The following is a 9673-nucleotide window of genomic DNA, read 5'->3' as shown; positions in this document are numbered from 1 at the left end:
AAGAATTTAAAGTAGATGGAAGTTGAAAATAAACCCAAAAGCCAGTTAGTGCTAAAAGAAAACCTTCACAGCCATGGAATTCATTCAGCTTGTCTGGTAAAATTTGACTTCTTCACATTGCCAAAGACCAGCTTACCATGTGTAGTCATATCTTTGTGTGTTATTGCTCCTTTTTTTGGTCCAATAACCTCTTTCAGATGATTTCCATACAATTCTTTCATCTGTAGCTTCCTGTGTCTTCTACATCACTTGTGTTACAGATTGCAAGCCTAACAGTGTATGATAGATTGTAACTGATTGAAAGTAGACCTAACTGAAGAAGAAGAAAGAAGAAGAAGAACAACAACAACAACAAAACAAAACACAATTGTCTGTTGACTATTGTGTTCCAAGTTGTTGTTTTTTTCTAAAATGTAAAGTCAATGCTAGGATGATTGTGGTGGATATGATTGGCTATCATATTTTTTTTAATATGTCTCATTATTTATAACTAATAACTCTGCTATGAGAATGGAAATCAATGTTTCTATATTTTCATGAACCAGGTTTACATGACCATCACTGTGTTTTTGTCTTTCATAATTCTGTCAGTGGAAAAAGCTGGGTTACTCTAAAGGAGAATGAATTCATGGATTACCGAAAGCGAGTCCGACACGATAAAGCCCGTTGGTCCAAGGCTGATGTGAATCGTGATGAAGCTTTAGACAAAGAAGAGTTCCTGGCCTTTGCTTACCCCCCGAGAGAGACAACACATGAGGGACATCGCAGTCTCAGAGACTATGGAGGACATGGACAAAGATGGCGATGGATTCGTTAGCCTTGAGGAGTATGTCAGTAAGTTAGCCTGAGGGATGGTGTAGATTAACACCAGTAAGTTAGCCTGAGGAATGGTGTAGTTTAACACCTGCCAGTGAGTTAGCCTGAGGATGGTGTAGATTAACACCAGTGAGTTAGCTTGAGGGATGGTGTAATTTTAACACCTGCCAGTGAGTTAGCCTGAGGGATGGTGTAGTTTAACACCAGTGAGTTAGCTTGGGGGATGGTGTAGATTAACACCAGTAAGTTAACGTGAGAGATGGCATAGAGTAACACCAGTAAGTAAGCTCTGGTAATGGTGGTGATTTATTTAGCTGAAGGATTGAATAAGATTAATGCTTCAGCTAGGAGTATCCAGTGGTAATATGGGGGCAGAAAGAATACCCCCACCCCCTCCCCCCCCCCCCCCCCCCCCCCCCCCCCCCCCCGCCCGGCAAAAAAAAAAAAAAAAAAAAAAAAAAAGTGTTGAAGAGCTATGTGCAGAACTGACTGGGTAGAAGGTTAAAGAAAGCTGTTGAACTTGAGTTACATCTGCCAGTGTCTGGCCATAAGTTCATTTGGAAAAGAGAATGCAGTTTGATGTAATATATAGAAACATTTTGAAAAATATTCCCTTTGTTTATAGTAGATGTATCTTTTGTGGTCAGTTATTGAGATCAGAGAGCCTCATCAAAATGACCAGAAAGGTCCTATATATATGTTTGCAAGAAAAGGCATTCAAATACTCAATGTCTTGCATCTAACTTGCTCTAATATACTCAATGGGATGTAATGGTCTAACCATTGCTGTTAGCCTCATCAAGTTTGTAGTCATAATCACAAACATGTATTCCATGCAGTCCAACTTAGTCAGTTGCAGAGATGATGTTGGTTCTTGTGTCCACAGTGAGGAAGGTTAAATGTTATTTGATAGAGATCTCTATTGCCCAAAATGAAGAAAAAATCAGTGATGGAAACTTCAATAATTGTTCATGCTTTGATTCTTTGTAATGTCGAATGCATGTACTCATCTGGTAACTTGCTGTTACAGTCTCATGTCTAAGCAAAGTTGCAATTCACATGGTTGTGATATCCTCTGTCACTACTATTGACTGTTTTCACTCTTTAATCCATTTTTTAGATGATCTATGGAGTGGGGAAGGTTCTGAACCAGACTGGGTGGCGATTGAGAGGAAAGGTTTTGGAGAATACCGTGACCAGGATGGGGACGGCAAATTAAACTCTGATGAAGTAGCGGAGTGGATCATGCCTTCAAACTATGACCCAACAATGTCAGAGGCTAAACATCTTATCCACGAAACAGATAGCAACAAGGTCAGCTATAATAATTACTTTATCTCTTTTTTGTTTTGCTTCTTCCCTTACGGGTGATGGATATATCATAATCACTATTTTTTATTGATTTATTAATTGTTATTATTATTTCATTTCAATGTTCATTTTCTCTCTCTTTTTTGGGGGGGGGGAGGGGAGGGGTGGGTGGAAATAATTCACGTATGTACTTCTGCCATTTTTAGCTCACCTTAGCCAAAGGCTCAATAGAAATATTGTGATCATTCATTGTCCAGCATCTGCAGTGTGTTACATGTTAAATGTTAACATTTTCAGCTATTTATTGGAAACTCGAGACAGATTTTCACTTTTTGTTTTTCTTCAAGTGTGACCGGTATTATCACCAGTTTATATAATAAACTCATGGACAATATGCCCCACCAAGAGCCCACCACCCCCCCCCCCCCCCCCCCAAAAAAAAAAAAAAAAAACTCCCCAAAGTGTTGTCTGTGGAGAGTGAGTTTATGACACTGACACTTTTACCCCTGTGTCTCTTGTAAATGAAATGATGTAAGGAAAAATGTTATATTTCATGTAAGCACCCTATTATTTCAAAACGGTGGGTTATGTCTGAATATATGGGATTGTGGAAGTTTATCGTGCTCAGAATTGCAAAACAATTTTTAGTGCATTTTTTTTCGGTAGTAAACACAAACGGCAGAAATTGTACAGACTTCCCGACTGTGCACTTTTTCCTGATGAGTAAACATTTTGCAAATGAAATTATCTCAGTTATATAAGTGCATAATCATCTGATATTTATTTATGTCCTCAAATTGACTATCAAAATGGTGTATTTACCTTGAGAACATTGTGTGCAGAATGAGATTGCATGTACCATGTATTTGAATTTGTTGAATACTCTTGCTAGATATTTTACGCCCCAGAGAGTAGGAACTTTATCATAGGATACATGGTATTACCAGGCATCATTGTAAATCAATAAAAAGACTGACAATTTTTTTCCCAGGCAGTGTAAAAATTTTTTTCCCAGGCAGTGTAAAAATTTTATGGCTGTTGTAAGTAGAGTTGATTCCTATTCAGGTGTATACAGAATAAAGGTATTCAAAAATGCACAGCATTTAAGTGTTATTAGTCAATGTGTAATTTATTCACTTCAATAATTTCTGCATGAATTTTGTTCTCTTTTCTTTTTTCATAGGACAAAAAGCTTGCCAAGTCAGAGGTGCTAGAAAACTTCAAGCTCTTCGTTGGTAGCCGTGTCACGAACTTTGGAGAAATGAGGCATGATGAATTCTAGCACTTCATATTGATGAAACCTTATGGTCAGTTATTTAAAAAGATTTGTAATTGGGGAAAATTAAGTGATTTTCATGAAGAAATTTGGAAAAAAAGGAATCTGGCTCTCAAGTGGATGGATTCGACGTTAAGAAAGGATGGGGAGAACTTAGTTTGGCTTGACGGCTTAATAAAAAAAAAAAAATCAAGAGGGTTTGACGTCGAACATGTAGTAGAGTAAGTTAAGTCTGATTTATGTTATGAATTTTTCAGAATCAAGAAAAATAAAAACCATAGAATTTATTGTAGTGAGGTCTGATATGCTAGAATATCTGACTTGTATAGCAATTTTTTGTGTGTGTGTTCTGACAGAATTGGATCCTGCTTGGTGTGTGTACCATGTTTGGCTCCTTTAGAACACGTGATCCAATGAATGAAATTTCCCATCACCGTCCTTAGATTACAAGTTTCAGATCTTTCGTCTTTGCTTCCCTTTTTGTGTCACCTGATTTTGGTTTTCTAACTCCCAAAGGAATTTCAGGAGAACTTGCCATGAGATATTATTATCTCATCATGAGATATTATTATCTCACCATGAGATATTATTATCTCACCATGAGATATTATTATCTCATCATGAGATATCATTATCTCATCATGAGATATTATTATCTCATCATGAGATATTATTATCTCACCATGAGATATTATTATCTCACCATGAGATATTATTATCTCATCATGAGATATTATTATCTCATCATGAGATATCATTATCCCATAAGACAGTCTAGACTGCTATTAATGCTTTGCAAAACTTCCAATAGAAGTAAAGCAGGGAATGTTGCCAGTGGTAATTAGAGTACACTAAAAGGTATATTGGTAATTATGCAAGACTTAAAGGTCCAGTTTACCTTTGGGAGCAGTGATTTCAAACATTTTCAAGATATCACATTTGATGCATATGTGTAGGTCTGTTGTATCACAGAACATCCTACCATATAAAATTTTTTGCAATAAAGCCTAAAATATAAGGAGATATCAGTGTTTTTCTCAATAAACTTAACTGTAGACGGTTTAATCTGGAAACATTTTTATTATAACTATTGTTCACATTTTGTGTATTTAACAACACTTAACATCGATTATACAGATTCAAATTTTTACAGTGGATGTTTCTAGCCCTAACTCACCTTTTAGAACTATTTTGAAGCACTAATGCTGGGTTTTTGTTTCATCTGCAAATGGTAAATTATACCTTTAACTGATTGGTACTTAATATGACAGTACACTTGCAGACATTGTATTCTTTACTTTGCCAAAAATGTTATGTAAACTTATGCAATCCCTTCAAGGTTACCAGGGTTTGTGTATGTAATTTCCAAGAGCTTTGCTACCTTCTCCAGCTATGCAAGAGAAACCCGTTGAGTGGTATTAGTGTTTGCAATGTACATTGATATCAGAACACAAGGTTGATATGAATGGTTACTTCTATGCTATGTGTATCTGTACAAAATGAAGTGACTTATGTGCTTTCAGATTTTGGAAGTTAAATCTTATTGAGAAAGGAAAAATTAATTACATTGGTCAGCGTAGTGATTAATGAATTGTGTATCCACAAAGTCAAATATCATGTCATTTCTTAGACCATTGGTGGATGAAGGTGGACTGTAGAGAGTTTCTGATAGTTTACCTTCATCAAAACATAGCGAACAATCATAGGCAGAATTTATCCTCTTTTTTTTTAAACAGTATATCAGTGTGAGATGTGAATCAGTGCATAACATTGGACGAAAAGGAAGCGTTATGGACTAGATTTCCCGAGTTGGTGCCTTAGTAAAGTGTCGGGGTAGATGAATAAGGGGAGACAGACCAGCCTAGGAAATCTAAAAAAGAGGAAAATATACTTTAGTAGAGCGTTCTGAAACCTTCATATCTCTGAGAATGTTTATCTATATAATTTGTCATCATAAAGTTCTACCTTTTCATCAGATGATCAGCAAATGGTATTATGGAAACTGCATTGTAATGCTTTTCATAATATACTGTAGCTTGTAAAGTTCTACTGTGAAAAAAAAGGTGACACAATAAATTTTAGTTGTAGCAAGATTGGTTTTGACAAATCTTCAAGAATTGTAAATTTGCCAATAAGTTTTATGGAAAAAATAGGGTTTAGGGTGTGCATGTATGCAACTATACCATACTTTTTTTGTTTCTCGATTTCAAGTTCCCAGGGTTTGAGAACCAACCAACTCTCAGAAGTCAGAGTTCTTTTTTTTTTTCTCTGCTGTGCTGTAACTGTGGTCCCACTAATGTCTCTAGGTTGTAAGGATTTATTTTATTATTTGCTCTCGAAATAAATGTGACACTTTTTTTTTCCCAACTGACCAGTATTAAAGGCAGAAGAGAGGTGTGTACATGTATTTATTGAAAGAGTTATTTTCTGGTCTCAGATAGTCACTTTGTTTTTTTTTTTTGTTTGAAAAGATTTTATTTTCTGCATTTCATATTTTCTTTCAGAATACAAAAATAACAAAGGCAGGTTCAATTACACAAATACAATTCTGAAAATTATTGACATATTACATAGTAAGTCATATTTTGTATATAAAGACAAATGAAACGTTAAATAACATACAAAATGTTTATATGGCCAATAATGACTTGATTCACAGTACAATATATAATATATACATATAATGCAGAGGGCCGCCGTTATAAGCCGTGCTTGAACAGACGGACAGCCAGAGTTAGAGTTGAGTTAGGTACAAGTTGTATACTCCCAATCAGCTACCAATAACTCTTTATCTATCACAATGAGGTACTGCCGTCTGCACTCAATCATGCCATACTGTATTTTGTATATTTTCATTAAATAAAATGAACAAAAACAGGCTGAATGTTCATTATGCATGTGTGAGTGTCAGGCATGTAATGAGAATGTAAGACATGTATAAGTTCATTTGCTATTGTTGTTGTTGTTGTTGCGCGCGTGTGTGTGTGTGTGTGTGTGTGTGCTTCTCCATTTCATTTTTGTCAATATGAAGAGTTTGTTTGCAAAAACCGATAAGTCCATATTTGCCAAATGGAGATATTTGCGATTAAAGGTCAAGAAAAATAAAGAGAATAATAAGAAAATTTTTGCTTCTTTTGACCAGAACTTCAAAAATATACCTTTATATGTAGTGACCAATATATCATTCAAAAGGTATTATTTTGTAAATTTTGACAGAGATCGTACTTCAAAATCTTCAAAAATGGACTTATTGTTGTTTGCAAACAAACCCTTCATTTGTAGTTCATTGTGTTGACTTCTTTCTTTGAGAAGTGTAGATCTAAAAAGGACCCACTCTGTTGAAGAGACCTATGAACTCATATAAAAAGGATGAACATTTTGATGAAGCACAATTTTCTCTTTTAATATGAGCCAAGCAGGAGCACACACCTGCTCAAAAGACACATCTATGGATTTGACATGTTTACTACTGGACTATATGCCTCCTGAGATTAGAAGACAAGTTCACCTTTATGTACATGTAGATTTTGATAATGCAGCAATATTAGTAGAACACATCTTTGAAAGTTTGAGGAAAATCTGTCAATCTGTCCAAAAATTATGAATTTGTTTGAAGTTTCTGTGCTGCCATGGCTTGATAAGAAAGCTACTACAGATTTTGATGTCACATACATACAACAAAAACATTGTATTATTGAAAAAATTTAAGAAATACAAGGCTAATTCAACATACATGTATTTTCACTTTTCTTGCAAACATAAGAGCACTCAACTTGCCTCTTTCAGAAGGCAGGGGAAATATTACCCTTCACAAAAGAATTATGTCAGTAACAAGTCGAGGGAATGTACTTAAAACATGAAATTTTGAGGAATTCTCTTTATAATTTTCTTATTTTGTGTATATTACATCAGAAACTGTAGTAGTCTTCTCATCTCGCAGGGACTTTGCAGAAACTTGTCCGATTTGTCCGATTGTCCGATTTTAGTGAAACTTTCAGTGATGTGTTTATTGATATTAGCGCATTACTAGTATCTCAGTCCACATGTGTATTAAGGTAGTGTATATGGTGAAATGAAGAGGGACTCTTGTGAAGTCAATTCCTTAGGGAAATATGTATATGAGGTTTGAAGTATACAGGCAAACCCCCTTTTAATGAAATCTCTATAAATAGATGCCAACAAGTTTATGCACATTCATTGTAAGATTCCACCTTCATAGACATGTGCATTGAGTGCGTGCAGCAATATTAGTAGAACACATCAGTGAGGGTTTGAGGAAAATTGGACAAACCGTACAAAAGTTATGAATTTTTGAAGTTTCCGTTCAGTCACGGCTGGATGAGAAGACTGTTTGTGATGTCATTATCATACAACGACTTAAAGAAAACATAAAGAAAAAAATGCAACATATTTTCACTTTTCTCGCATAATAAAAGAACGTTATACTTGCCTCTTTTAGAAGGCACGGGAATAATATTACCCTTAATGTACTTCAGCGGCAAGTCGAGGAAATGTGCACTTTTTTTTTCAAATAATAAAATAAAAAATTTAAATTTCTTTATATTTTCTTTATATCGTTGTACGCATGTGACATCATACAATGTAATAGTCTTCTCATCCAGCAGTGACTGCACAAACACTTCAAAAATTCATAACTTGTGAATGAAATGTCCGACTTTCTCCAAACTTTCACTAATGTGTTCTAATACGTCGCATTCACTCATTCCACATGACATGAAGATGAACTTGTCATTCAAACGGACACATTGAGCCTGCATGATTAATGAGAAAATTGTCTCCTCAGTACATTTGTCAAACACAGAGTGCAATAAAATGTGTTATCATTATCTATCGTAATTACAAAGACACAGTTCAACCACCTGTCTATTATGCACATTTATATGTATGTGTGTGAGTGGAAAGATTATTAATAAAGAGTTATGGGTTGCATGAGTTAGATACGAACGTGTTGTCTGCAGTGAGTGATGCGTCTGTAAATATGTGATGTGACCGTATGTTTGTCTACTTCTAATTTACACAAGATGTATGGATGGTTGTACAACTTTGAAGCAAGACAACACTCTTTAAATCTTGCTGGTACAGGCTATACCCTATCACAATATAAAAACATGAAATTTGAAATAAAATGCATGACAAGATATGAATACAGATGCCCCCTCTGGATCCGCCACCGATGAATATCTCACACAATTCAACAAACAAAATCATACTGAGTAATGATTACTGCCAGAAGATAACCTCTCACAAGCAGATCATTCTTTGCGAGGCCCCTTGAGCCTGAAATTAAAAGAACAAAGTGTGATTAAAACAACAAGTAAAGAAAGATCTCAGAAGCAGGGTGGTGGTAACATCACACGGTTTCAATATCAGACTTCCTTACTACAGTGGAAACTCGATGATGAGAGATCTGATATAACAAAATACCTGATTGATAAAAAAAAAACAAATTTCATTTGTTTTGTATTGTTTATTGACTACTGAAATATACTGATATAAAGAACAATTGTTTTGGTCCAAAGGATCTCATTGTACTTATTTTGCACTGTACTCTGTGATACCCTCAGAGATGGAAATAGTAAACAGAAGTTCTTTTTCACCCTATATATAATCGTGAAGGATATTTTATTGCCAATTAGTCTTAGTGGATAAAGTAAACTTCTTGTGAATAAACAATATATGTGTTATTGACAGTGGCTATACCTATGCCATGGATTAAATCTATTAAAGACAACTATAACTTTGCTCAGGGGATGTGTCTTAATATAATAAGAACAATAGAACAAAACACTACACCAACGATAATAATTGTAACTTTCTTAGCAGTATATATTCCTACATGTATTCGAAACCAGTTACGTGATTTTTTTTAACACTCATTGTATTTTGGGAGTTTCTATAACTATAGATATTTCTTGCACAGTATTTCCTATTTTAATTTTCATTTTTAGGGGACAGTGCTCTCCCCTTGTGACGAATATGATTGTGAGGTTTCGGTTGTGACGAAGTAGAGATTTGGGCCGAGGCGTTGTTCGCTCTGTGTTTGTTGTTGCTGTTTGTTTGTTAGTTTGATTATTCGTTCTCTCGGTCGAGGGAACGTTTCGATACAGCGAGATAAGACTGCTGGTCCCGGGAGTCCAATGTATGAGATATGATAAGTAGGGTTTCTTTTTTATGACCGTTTTATAATCATTGTAGAATAAGTGTATTTTTGTATTATAATATGCGTATATTGCATGCTTATAATACATA

The 9673-nt window shown here is 35.1% G+C and overlaps 1 pseudogene; it reads left to right on the top strand.

The window, feature by feature from the left end:
* Positions 1–591: 591 nt before the first annotated feature.
* Positions 592–5827, top strand: LOC139714122 (calumenin-A-like; annotated as a pseudogene).
* The last annotated feature ends 3846 nt before the right edge of the window (positions 5828–9673 follow it).

The sequence above is a fragment of the Diadema antillarum genome, unplaced genomic scaffold (assembly GCF_040938485.1).
Source record: "Diadema antillarum isolate AM-2024a unplaced genomic scaffold, OU_Dant_1.0 seq00002167_RagTag, whole genome shotgun sequence".
In the NCBI taxonomy this organism is placed as follows: domain Eukaryota; kingdom Metazoa; phylum Echinodermata; class Echinoidea; order Diadematoida; family Diadematidae; genus Diadema; species Diadema antillarum.
The sequence above is the reverse complement of the archived record's forward strand: the minus strand, read 5'-3'. Positions and strand labels throughout refer to the sequence as shown.